Source organism: Lathamus discolor, chromosome 1 (assembly GCF_037157495.1).
Source record: "Lathamus discolor isolate bLatDis1 chromosome 1, bLatDis1.hap1, whole genome shotgun sequence".
NCBI lineage: Eukaryota > Metazoa > Chordata > Aves > Psittaciformes > Psittacidae > Lathamus > Lathamus discolor.
The window spans coordinates 128,149,302-128,162,924 of NC_088884.1; positions in this window are offsets into that span (position 1 = coordinate 128,149,302).

The following is a 13,623-nucleotide window of genomic DNA, read 5'->3' on the forward strand; positions in this document are numbered from 1 at the left end:
TGGTATTTTTATCCCTGTGAAGCATCATATGTGCTGAATGCAGCCCAAATGACAGTGTGAGGAAAGAGTGCCTCCAGGGGGGTGCTGAATGTGTGTAAACACATACTCGATTTTCCTCATAGCACCTGCCCAAATCCTGTTGCTGATATGTCAAAGTGGTGAAAAACATTTGACAACGTAGCTCTCCAGTAAGTCTCACTTCTTAATCTTAAGTAGTAGGAAAAGTTCTCTTTCTTTTCATAAATGATTCTGGACTCAAGAGAAATGTTCTTCATGCTTCTTTAAAGTGACCAGCAAACGTATCTGGTTTTCAGGTTCTTCTATCCAATCTATAATTCAAAGGATAATAAAAATATTCAGTGTCTGCCATAGGTCAAAATCAGCTTTCCTGGGGACACAGACTCCTTCAGCTCTCTTCAGAACCTTGTTATAAATGTTTCCTGTCTTCTACCCACACAGCAAGTGCAGCTCCTAATGAAGCTATGAAATGGATGTGGTTTTAATGTAAAATTTGCACTTCTAACCACTTACCCTACCCCCCAGAAAGAGTTTCTATTTTATAAGGGTATTTGGTAGTAACTTCTAGGGAAAAACAAATTCTTCTTTATTTTCTTCTTCTTCTAATAGCTGTTTGAAAATGTGATGGCTCAATTTTATTTTAATGTGAGCAGTGCTTTCTGTATATAGCTCTTTTATGTATATCTCTGTATATAGCTCTTGTTGCACCAGGAGTCTATCAGATATCTTGGAAACATGACTTGCAAGGACTGCAAAAACCCGTGATTATCTAGGCTGATGAGGAGAAATGCAACGGTAGGCATTGAAAAAGTATTCACATGTAAAAGAGGAACAGAGTAATATATACTGAAAACAGGAAAGAGAGATTTGCATTTGTCATTAGAAGATTCCAATGGCAGGTTATATTAGGCACTGAAATAGGTTGTAATATGGAGATATATGATGTATCTCCTTGGAAATGGTTAACGCTAGACAAGCATCGGTCAGGAATTATGTAGGTCTTGCTGACCCTGCTTGTGGACAGCGTTTGAGCCTAGTGAGCTTTTAAGATCTGTTGCTTCTGTACTTGCTACCCTCCTCTGTTTTCAGCAAGTTGGATAAACACATTAAATTCTTCAGCTTAGTCAGCTAACATAAAAATAAAACCAATTTCCGAATATTCTCTATATTCCCTAAAATTCTTAGCTTTTTACTCTTTCATGTATCCATTCATAGATTTTATTTAAGATTGGTTTCTTTCTGTACCATATATTTTTCACGTTATATGTGCTCTGCAGTAACAAATCTTTCAGGGAAAGAAAAAAAAACATGGGCAGAAAGATAATCACGGAAGATTCAGTGAAAACTTCTACTCAGTGAATGCAAACTATCAAACCCAAGCTATTCAACTAGTATATTCATAGCATTGTATTATTTTGTCTACTCTGAGTTAGACAACTGTACTCTTTGCTGAGTCTCCTTGGAGGTGAACTTTGCCTACACATGACAAAACCTGAGCTTTAGATTGACCTAACCACATGATGCATAATCTGTAAGCATTTCTGAAGCAATGCCTATAGGAACACTGCTTTTCATTCAGTGATTTTCCAAGGGAGATTAGTGTTCTTATATGCCAAGCACAATAAATAGGTTTTCTTATTAGCAACATGTTAGAGAGTATGTATACATTTCTTGATGGAATAAGGCTGCGAAACAAGACCTGACTGTTGCTCAGTTAAGATAAACTCTCTGACATTCAAATTAAAACAAATCAACTCAAACAGTCAATCACAGCCCAGAAGAATGACTAGGAGCATGAAGAAACCTTTGTATTGGAAATTACCAACATAGAGCATAACTGTCTTCCAGAGAGATGATAAAAAAGGGCATGGTATTTTTATGAATGACAGACTTTTTCTTTCCCATTCTCCATCTGATATACAATTTTATTATGATATGAAGCTGTAAAATACTTAAATATTCAAGTTAATAACAACAATAGACAGTCCTGTCTTACAAAGATAGGGAAATGATAAATACCAGGGTGACGCAAAACACTGTTGTGCAAGAGATGTAAATTTAATCGGATTAAAAGAATTCACTTATAAATACAGCTTTTGATCAATGAAAGACATGTTTGGTAGTGCTGATAAAAAAGAGTTGTCCACTATTGATGAGAGTTTTTTGTCGTGTATTAACACCACTTTTTTATTACGAGTGCTTGCTCTTGTTAAAATAAGAGTGAAATATTACCCCCATATCCCCTGTGTTCACTTTAGTGTGCCATGGGCATGTTTTGAACTTTCATAATGTATGCAAAATTTTTATAATACTATGCACACCACTATTGCAGCACATTTATAACAATACTATTTAGAACTATGGGCTCAGTGGCTAAATATATTTTATAATTCTGCCAAGAATACTGGCAACATTAATCATCATTCCTTCTTCTAATTTTCCTATGGGAGGAGGCAAAAAATCCATGCTGAGGACTCACATGAACCATCTGGGCAAGTTCCCATCTTTTTCTCTTCTTATGAGGAAATTTTCTCTTATTGTGAAGATGGAAGTTGACTAGAAGCCCTGTAGAGTCTTATGTATTATAAAATCAATTTTAATCATGAATCTAGATTTTCAAAGAATACCATTTTTTTATTACATTGAGTCAATCTTTGCCTAGAAAATTTAACTCAGGTGTCGAGGTGTATATTTTTCTTTGCTCTGTTGCGAATAATAATTTGCCTTTGAAATACAATTCTATTTAACCAAAAACATTTTTTAATTTGAAACTGGAATAGCTGAATACCTTACAACTTAAAGAAGCATTTTGGCATGGGATGGTATTCCTTCGGCTATCTATTTGACAGACAAAAGAATTTGTCAGGGACCTAACAGCCTCTAGGAATGCTCTCTTCCTAGACAGTGCTTTACCTGTCAAAAGTAAAAGGCCAAAAACTGCTTTGGGAACTTTTTTCAATCTCTTCTGTTGAATTTCTTCCAACCTGAGAAAATAACTAAGCAAATTGTAATAACATTTAACACACAAACGCTTCAGAGTAGTTTTTAGAACTGTAAATTAATAATTTAACTCAGGAAATTACCACACACATTTTGCCTCCAGCATCTTATTCTCTCCCTTGCTCTTTTCACATTCTCCCTCAAGTCATGTTGATGCATTTATTTTGAGAGTAAAGCTATAAACTGGATCACTGAAAAAGTTCTGGCTAACAACAACAACTAAAGACTATTATAAAGGAGGTTAATTAGAGAAATAAAAAAATACGATTTTATGTATATTTGAGTGATTCTGCATTAACTTCAGGAAAACAAAAAACACTTTTAGCAGGTAAACACATTTTCCTAAAATGGAGAGATACTTCTTAAAAAAGCCTACAGAACTGGAATGGTAATGGCACTATATTTTTCCCCTTCAAGCTTCTGATAGGGCATGCAAGAAGTATTCAGTATTTACATCAGGAAGTATTAAGAGTCATATAGTACACAGATGTCTGTGTTAAACTTAGGTTATTTTTTTCAGGCAGAAACCAGGTAGAAGCATGATTTGACATTCACTATTGAATGATTCATAAAGCTAGAAAAATCAACATCAGAGAAAACAATAGGAGCCAGACATACTGAATTACAGTCCTCTTGTTCTCTGGCTAGCTTTAAGGGGATGAAGATCCTTAGAACAGTGTATTGCAACATAGGAGAGGAAACACAGATTTATGACTTTTCTTTGACTGTCTCACAGTTCTTAATACTGTTACAGATTTATTTCAGGTCTTCTGTTGTACAGTGATGTTTCTTCATATGGCCTGACTAACTGCGTAGCTTGACTGCTTTCTTTTGGGACTGCATGGCTCAGAAGGTCATGGGTGTTTTGTGCTTGGCTAAATCTTAAATTGCTAATGTCAGTGAGGATGAAGGGAATAACTGCAGCTGGCATGCCTTCCTTGTATATGTTTTCAGGCAGGATCCTTCTATACATTCCATAAATGCTTTCAAAATCGGTTCCCATTAAACAAACCAGCATGTGCTTAGGGATTTCAGTAGTCGGCTAGAAGTAATTTTCTTCCAATCAAGTCAGTTTTAAAAGGGTATGTGTTTTCTCTATTATAAACACGCTGTTATGCTTTGGAAGACAAAGCCTTAGTTTTCCTCTCCCCACTGCTCCCTCCCCTTCTTGAGTATACCCCCTGCTCCGGAATGCGAGACTTTTTATTCATGTCTTCTTTCATTCCAAAGTTTTCAGAGTCATGCCATATTGGTGGGAACAGTGAAATCAGGCAGCGTATCATAACTTTCACTTAACAACCACAGCTCAAAAGGAGACAAAGATACAGAGTGCAGGACCATGTTTCTTGGAACCAGGGAGTGTTAAAAAGCAAAGCCTTTCTCCCCTCTTGCTACAGTAAGTTCGTATTGTAAAATAAAAAAGAAAGTATGAGATAATGAGTAGAATAATTAATAACATAATGAATAGAATAAAAGCATGTTACATTATACTGCTTAAACAGTTAAATTTTATTTTGGTATAAACAAAATTATTGTAATACAACAAATTTTATTTTTCTTCAACAAAAATTTACATGGACTTGCTGCAGAACTGCCATTTCTAAAAGTATCTAAGTGAAAAAAAAAAGAAGGGAAGAATGATAGTTTAGGAACTGACTTATTGCAGCCACAGAACGTGAAGGAAAACTCAGGAAGATTGAATTTTTTATTATTCTTTTTTTTTAAATCTTCATAAGCTGTTTTTTATTTTTCACAATTTTCTGATTTGGATGAGAACCACGACACTCCCGGAACACGTATCTATTTTGAGTTGTAGTGTACGCCATAATATGCCCCAGCAGGAAGATGTAAACAGCGATTAAGAGAGGGACTGTTGAATAGAGGATATGAAGTAACAGTTTATTTATGTTCCAGATCACAGTAACTTACTCTTTGTTTCACATTTAGTAGCACTAATGATACCTCTTACTAGTGCGGTGCACTGCCAAGAGCTGGAGGCCAATGCATTATTTGAGAGTTCAAGGACAAACTACAGAGTATAGTGCATTTGGGGACCAAGCTTTATTGCCCATTAAAAGGCTGTTAAGCAGCATCAGAAGAGTGAAGATTTTTTATGTACGTGTGCATTGCCTGAGGTTAAATTTCAGTCTAAAAGGAACTTCTTTTTATTTCAAGTAGAATGTACATATACTTTTATTGAAAAAACTATATCGTATTGGATAGGGTGGGAAAGATTTTCATACCTATTCCAGATTATCATTTTATAGTACTTTTTTTTGCAAGGTTCTTTTTTAAATTTTTATTTATAGCTTTGAGGCTGATAATTTTGAATTTAACAGATTATTTCCATTTTGTTTAGAACAAAAAGTTACCTAAGCAAGAATCAGTGACAAAACATCAGTAACAAAACATGTGTTGACAACTACAACTAAAATTCATACTTCTACAGGCATATTTAGGGGTGGGGTGGGGGTGGGGTGTTCTTTCTACCATGCAGTTTCAATTGGTGAAGGATTCTTTACAGCCTGTTCTAAACCACTTTGCTGTTATTAACTTTAAGAGTCACTACAACCGTCTGGGGATAAAAGTAACTATTCAAGTGCAAGGTCATTAGGAAAACCTGGAATTTCCAAGTTAGTTATTATGCCTCTTGTTAGGAAAGGTATCTTTAAAAATCTGTTTCAAGAGCCATGACATCTTATGCGCTGCAGCCCAAAACCCTCTTACCAAATTTGGTTTGGTACATAAGTGGCAATTATCTCTGCTCCTAATGACAGGTGCAGAAAATGTCTGATTTAACTGAGCAGTTGCTAGCATATGGTAACACCTCATCTAGCTCTCAAAAGAAACTGTGACTAGAAGACAATATTCATGAATCCTCCTTAGTTACTCAGCTGTCACCCAGTCAGTTACTAGTTTAAGGAATACCCTCATCTTCCTCTTAGTAACCAGCTTCCTCTCCACAAACCGTATGGGTGAACACTTAAAGGAGTGATTGTATTTTTTCCTTTCTGCACACTAGACAAAGGTCTTTACCTAACACTTCTCTAAAGAACACAGCAATACAAGTGGCTGACATAAACATTCTCCTTGCTAGTAGATGCAAAATGGTGAAAGAAAAAAATATATAGAAAATTATTCCAAAGTACTAGTAGGTTTTTGTAGATCTTATCAATTGCTATAGCACTACTCTGAATAAACAGATGTTCTTTGACTTTTGAAATCCAGAGTTGGATCTTATTTTCAAAATTCCTTGACAAACTCCTTGAGAGAATAAGCACTGTTTCTACAGGTGAAAGGTTTATAAAACTAATTAACCTTGCAGCCGAGTGAAAAATAGAATCCAATGCATCCAAACCCAAGTTATTGTATATCAAGATCTGAACTGGGCTAAGTGCCTATTTTTATTATTATCCTCTGCCAGTAAATAGCACATTATTAACAGTTATCTAAGCATCTCATGACTGGTCAGTTGAAAGTTGTAGTGTACTACTAACATAAGGAAAAACCCTGGAAAAAGTAACAAAATCTGATACATTTTATAAGATAGTAAGTTATGAGTCTCTTTCACAGACACCCCCTTGTCGTGGGGAAAGAGCTTGCATGCCCTTGTGAGGTTGGGAGCAATGCTGGGGGTGGCTTATGCCTCCAGTAGGGTCTTCCATGCCAGACAGGTCTCAACTGAAGGGTCAGACAAAGCGTGTCCATGGGCAGGATGGGCTCACTAGCCTTCGGGCAACCATCCTAGGAGAAGGACAACTCGAACTTCAAACCCGGGCAGATGGAGATCGTACAGCCCTGTAAGGCCATCCATCTAAGAGAAGGATACTCTAATCAAACCTATGACCTGAGGACTTTGCTGTCACGGTCCAAGCTAGCTAGGCCCTGGCAGATAAACCGCAGTTGTAAAGGTTGGGGCCAGTTCTGTGCACGCTGTGCCTCACCTAATACACCCACTGCGCAGGCCCGAAGGGTTTACCCACACTTGCAAAGCCCTGTAGCGACAGGTGAGGGACAAAATGACAGGTGATAAGGGGCACTGGAAGTCGCAGACCCAACCCTGCATGCAGGCAGTTCAGGACATTGGGCGCTCCATAACACCGTTGTCTCGTTTGAGAGCTCACGCAGAATTAGTCTCGAGGAGAAACGACAACACAGAAAGAATCGTGCCCTGCCTATACCACCCAAGGAGACCTTTCACTGTGCTTCTTGCAACCAGATTTGCCTACCCCACATTGGCCTTTTTAGTCATCAGTGCGCTTGTAGTAAGCATGGGTAAAGCCCTTCCCAAATCTTTGTTTGTGAAGTCAAGCCATGATGATGGTGAAGTTATGAGTGTATTATTAGGAATAAATAGACACATAAAATAACCTATTGCTTAATGTTAGTGCTTCTCTTTGTGTACCATATCACTTAGACCTCCAGTATTGATTCAAACTGAACTGACTCCTTTGGGTTGTATCATTCAGATGTGTTTGAGCTAATCATTCTTCACTGGTAGGGAATGAGAGGAATCACGATGGATGGGGAGTATTTGGTTTTAGTTCTGATAACCAAAATTGAATCCAACTGGCAGAATGTTGTTTCTGACATTTTTCATGAAATCTGCATGGCTGTAGATGGAGGTTATAATGATTCGCTTGACAAAAGAAAAAGCAGACATACTGTCTATCTTGAAGATCTTACTACAGATAGCTCAAAAATACTGATCAATAAAGCAGTTCTCCTTTACCAAAGAAACTTTTCAGTGAAAATGATGACCTACAAAACCCGTAGTTGAAAGCAATAAAATAATAACAAACTTACATGTTAGGTAATCCTATGAAGGGTTAAATCTATATGGAGGACAACCCTATTACTGTTAAGGAGGACTCAAAGAAAAAAAAATAATTGAGAATTCATGTGAAACTGTAAGAATCAGGAAGCTATTCCAAATAAAGGAACAGCCTTCAGTAGGGCCCTAAGCAAAAAGTAAAGTGTGTGAAAAAGGGACAGAAAGAAAACTGGTTGATGAAAGGAAGATAACAAGGAAGCACTATTGTGAACAAGAACAGAGTTACATACAGTTGAAACATGGAGAGACCCTTAGAGGTAAGAACTGAGTGCTCAAAGAAGAAAACAAGTCAATGTTGAAAGTTAATCAGAATGTGAGTCTTAAATGTGAATATAATTCAAGCTGTTGCTGCCTCAGTGAACTAGAGATGACGAAGGCAGAAATAGGATAGTCTAGATGATTAGTGACTAACAGTCACAGTCAATACATGTATAAAATACAGCATATTTTTAGCACCTATTCCTATATTTTTATTTAAGGATGCTCCTGACAGCTGTCCCCATTTAAGGATCTACAGCTAACTTGTTCTTTAAAAGTTCATGCCACATCCCTGCTTACCAACAGATCACCTCTGCTGTGTCCATATGAAACTCTGACTGAGCTGTCCTTAAGGATATTGGCTATACAGTCCTACTAGCAGTCACACTATGAGATTTTATTAAGCATTGTCCTGTTTCAGAGGACTTGCCTGCCTTGGCTTGTCAGTATTTGTACTGACATTGTGCCTAGGGATGTACTAATGAGCTACTACTAACACCCTAAATTAGACACTGATGAAGAACACATGCTGAATTTGGCTAACGTTTATCTTTTTTGATGCTCTTGAAAGGCACAATCATTTTTCCTGATGTAAAACTACCAATCTTATAGATTGTGCTATGAAGTTACACTCATTTCCTTTCTTAAGATTTTTTATATCATATTTATTTTTATATCATAAAAAAATCATACTGCCATGATGTGCAGTATGTATTTAAAATCTAAATATTCCCCAAATCAAGTGGAAGAAAAGTGAACAAATGCAATTATGACAAAGTTAACTTCCTTCTGACTTCCTCTTGGTTATCATGAATACAGATGTATTTTTAAGAATACAGTCAGCTGTGTCCAGCTGTTTGTCAGGACACATCATTAGCAGATTCATTACATCAATGAAAAAATGTATCTGGGTGGTTTTCTTTTCATTTTTTAAAGGGTTTTGTACACAAAATAGGTAAAAAAATAATAAGTGTTAAAGAACGTTTTTATATTGTACAAAATGTAAACATAAAAGAGTACTATGCTACTTAAAACAAATATAAAACAATTAAAAATAAAACATTTGGTGTTTTCTTAGACTCCTGCAAAAAATGAAGTTTCCTTTTTTTCTGATTTATTCTCTGCATTCACACAGACTTAACAGGCATCTCTCTGAAAGTATTTTTGGCTAGATAAAAGAGTTTTACAGCTCTGGGGAAAATAACCTTACTGTTGCTCTTAACTATCCCCTTGATACTTTCATAAAAATGTTAGACCAAACAGAATCTCTCCAGGAAATTCCTAAACTCTAACCTTTCAGGGTCAGGGAATGCAGCAGACAGTTTGTTGTCTTGAACAGTGACCTCAGTGCAGTCCTACTCCAAACAAACTTTTAGATGCTATCTATGTATTATCTCAGGGGAATTCAGTGATAGCCCTTAGAGATCAACAGTAGCACTTTTTGTACCACTTTCTTCACTTTCTACAAAGAATGAGGAAATGACTCTTGAATCCACTAAGTTTCAAGCATGTTGTAATTATTGATTCTCTTAGAATAGCACTAGTTATGCAAAACCTCTATGGTGGAAAAGATTTTGGGTAAGCTAAAATGTGCAATGTTTCAGGTTTTATTACGTGAATAATTCTGAAGCCAAAGCAGTAGTTTTAAGAGAGTCCCTTTCTTATTTCATATAAGCCATTATAAGATAGAATTTACCTCAGTATTCTCAAATGAAATACACATTAGAAAGCCTTGCAGAAATAACTGGATTTGTTCTTTTATAGAAATAAACTTCTATGGAATAGTGCCCAGTTTGACATTTTTTGAGAGTTCAAATTCTGCCCACCAAAACTTATATATTACTTATTATTCATTAACATACAAATTACGTAAAAGAAAGTTTTACCCATATATTTATCATTCTAAATTAAAAAAATAATAATAATAAAAAAGGATCCTGAGTAAGCTTAATACATAGAGGGAATTATTAGGTAGTTTGTCAAATACACTAACCCAATCAAACTAATAGCTATTGTTTAGATGAAATTATATCGTACCATAAATTGTAAGGTTCCACAATAATGAATTATTCCTTCAGTATAATTGAGTTTTCAGTCAACAAAAAAAAGTTGCTTTAAAGATCCTTCTCTGAATTCTTGGGGCTTCTCAGGACAGGACACATTCCAAACTTTGATCAGTCTCTTCTAGAAAAACTACTTAGTGATATTTCTTGCTATTTTACCCACTAGTTTCTCCCAGTAGGCAAAAACTTAAAGATCTCTGTACTGCTCCAGCTGTGAAAGCACATCTGTCAGTTCAAATTAGATAGACCGCTTCCTATAGTCAAGGGGCAGACTAATGCCATTAACCTTCAAGCTTTACAAGAACTTTTTGGTGTTCAGTTTTCAAATGCAATACATAGCAACTGCTTGTGAAGATGATAAATGCCACAGAGTCAACAAAGTGCATAGTATTACTTGTGAGGGACTTCAGGCAACATTGTTTATTTTTTTTTTTTTAGGTTTTCATGGTACTTCTAGTGCTCATCTAAAATTTTTAAAGTATGCATTTACCAAGTGGTAGGTTTTTAAGAATACATTTTTGTGGTTTACTGTAATCAGGAACCACAGACTAGATGTAAGCAGTATTCAGATGAACAAGAGAAATCTCTATGACTCTCTAAACTTTGCAGTGTTTGTTTGTAGTAGTAGAAAAAAATATGTATGTCTTTGTGGCATTCTTACCTTGATAGCCAGATAGCAGGAACTGGGAATCAAAATGACCTTTTCCCCCTCCCCATTATAAGCTCTGTGCCTGTGCCTGAAACATCCTGAACATGATAGGAACAGCCTGAATTATCTGGGTAGCAAGCAAACTTGCAATTAGTAACTGCTGCACAGTACTAAACAAGATTATTGTGCTTTCCTGTGCCACTGACACTTTAATAAAGCTGCAGACCCTTTGTATCCATCATTTATACACCTGCATATCCTCATTAAGAGATCATGTCTTAACAACCACAGCATACAAGATGCTTGTCACTGTCACATACAGCATAGCTCTCATGACGAAGGTGGTTTGTGGTGTTGGGTTTTTTTTAAATATGTGTGTGAGCTAATGCTGAGTGGAGATAGAAATCTACAAATTAACTACTCGAAAGAAGCTAAATGCTTGCTCTGGAGCCAAGAGGGGAATGTATAACCATAAGCATAGGTAAGTTTAGTAAAGCTGGAGTTTATGTATGATGTTACCATGTGGAAAAGAATAGAGCAGTAAAATGGAGAGATTTAATAAGTATTGCAGCCACCCTTTCTCTAAAATAATAAGAATGTATGGAAGTTTCAAAATAAATGAATTGATTATATACATACTTCTTTATTGAAATGCAGTTTTCACCTAAGTTGGATGTAATAAATCATGACAAAAAACGAGCTCAGTTTTTAAAGGAGCTGATGCACTTCTGCGAAGTGCGAAGGACACAATCCGCATTCCCACTGCCTCCTATGGGTATTTAAGGACATTCAAGTATTTGACTGTGACCTGAATGAAAGAAGTGTGGCAGACAGCTTAACTGGGAACAGTAGAAAAATTTTCCTCAGGAAAAAACACCAAGATGTATCAGTGAATATAATAATATACTTTTTTGCCTTTATGAACCAGACATACAGTTCAGTCTGTGGCGTGTCCTTCATTACTCAAAATACCTTTTCAGACAATGTCTCTGATGGAAGAATGCAGATTCCCACGCTGATAATGAAGTATTATTGATCTGCTTTACCTGCCAGATTAGTTCACTTGTCAACAGCATAGCTATGCTTTACTGGAGGTCGTTAGTTATCAGCACAAGGTAAGTGAGCATTTGCTGAACAGTATTAGTAGTGAAAGGAGAGGAAAAACACAGCAGCATAAATACTGCTTCATGCTAAAGATAACATGAATCAAAATACTGTGATTAATTTTTTTTCTCAAGCCTTTAAGAAATGTATAATAAAAAAATGCCAATATTTCCAAGTTAGATTTTGTCAACAGCTGATGAAATTCTTATATTTTTATCTTAAGACTGCTGCAGAATTTTCTTTCTCTCCACCTTTAAACTTCTCATTGATGAGCACACCACGTGTTTTGTAGAATAAACTTAAAGATATCCATAACAATTTGATAAAGCATTGTCACTGGAGCCTGAAGAGACAGTTTGGATCTAGCAAGAATCATGAAATCTCACTTCTTTTCAAGATGCAACACAAACCCATTTTTTATTTGTAGTTTCTACCAATATTCTCTATAAGTATGTGAGTGCAAAACTCAAGTCTGTGATTAATCCATTATCTTGCACTATTTTCTGCTGCGGTCCCTACACTCCCATTATCCATAGGAGAATTTCTTGTCCACAGTGGTCAGTTTAAGGCAAATGGAGAAAACCAGATAGATAACAGAACTAGGGATCAGTTTTAGCCATACTATCTTGCTGCCTATAGCTGAAGACCTTTACCAGTAGGCTAGAAGGCCTGCTCACTTTCTGGTATTCCCTCTGAGATAGTCAAATTATTTATTTCCACCCCACCCCCAGTAACAGAATAATTTAAATATGTGGGATGGAAAGTGTACTTTTCATAACTTCTATGTAGGACAGAGATTGAAAGTCTGAAAGAACTAAGTTTCAGTTTTCTCAGTCAAAATAATGTATTGAATCTGGGTCTTTCTTATCTTAGTATAAAATCAGAAGTGAGAGGGCACCACTATCACCTCTTCTAGACAGGTTTTGAAAGGAAGGATACAGGCAGCTATCTGAAGAGTAGGATTTCAGCTGTGAAGTTTGAATGAGAGGAGGCGCATCTCTGCAACACTGAGAAAAACACCTAAATATAGGATGAGGGTTTGAATTAAACCACATTCCTGTTTTCAGGACTATGTTAGGCCAGCAGAAAGTGGCTCTCTAGTCCAAGTGTTGTTGATTATTTTTCTGCACTGTATAGGAACTGTGGGGGCAATGAAGCAGGTTAGGCACAGTGCTGCTCAGCACTGTAACATCAAGCTTGTTTGGTGGTGTGGGTTTTGTTTCGGTTTGGTTTTATTGTTTGGTTTTGTTTGGTTTGTTTTTTTTTGTGCGTGCGGTTTTTGTGGGGGTTTTTTTTGTTGTTGTTTTGTTTTGTTTTATTTTTTTTAAATCTAGCCTTAAACTCCATTCTAAATATTACACAGGAAAACTCATAGAACCAGAGTTCTACAGAGTTGCATGTGTATCTGCCAAGTCCCAGTTCCCTGCCATAACCACAAGACCAGCGCTCCTAATGAGAAGCTACAACAGACATGAGTCACTGTGGTTGTGGTTCTGCAAAGTAACATTTTACCTTCCAGTTTAATAATTATACTTATGTTAATTTGTACTTTTGAATAACGGTTTGTATTTGGCTTATGACTTTTCCCTTGTACTGTTGGTTTCAAAGACACTGCTTATAGCGCAGTATTTTGAAAGGAAAATATTTCTTATAAATTGTATATAGTGCACCTGGAAATAAAGCGGTTTCTCACACTT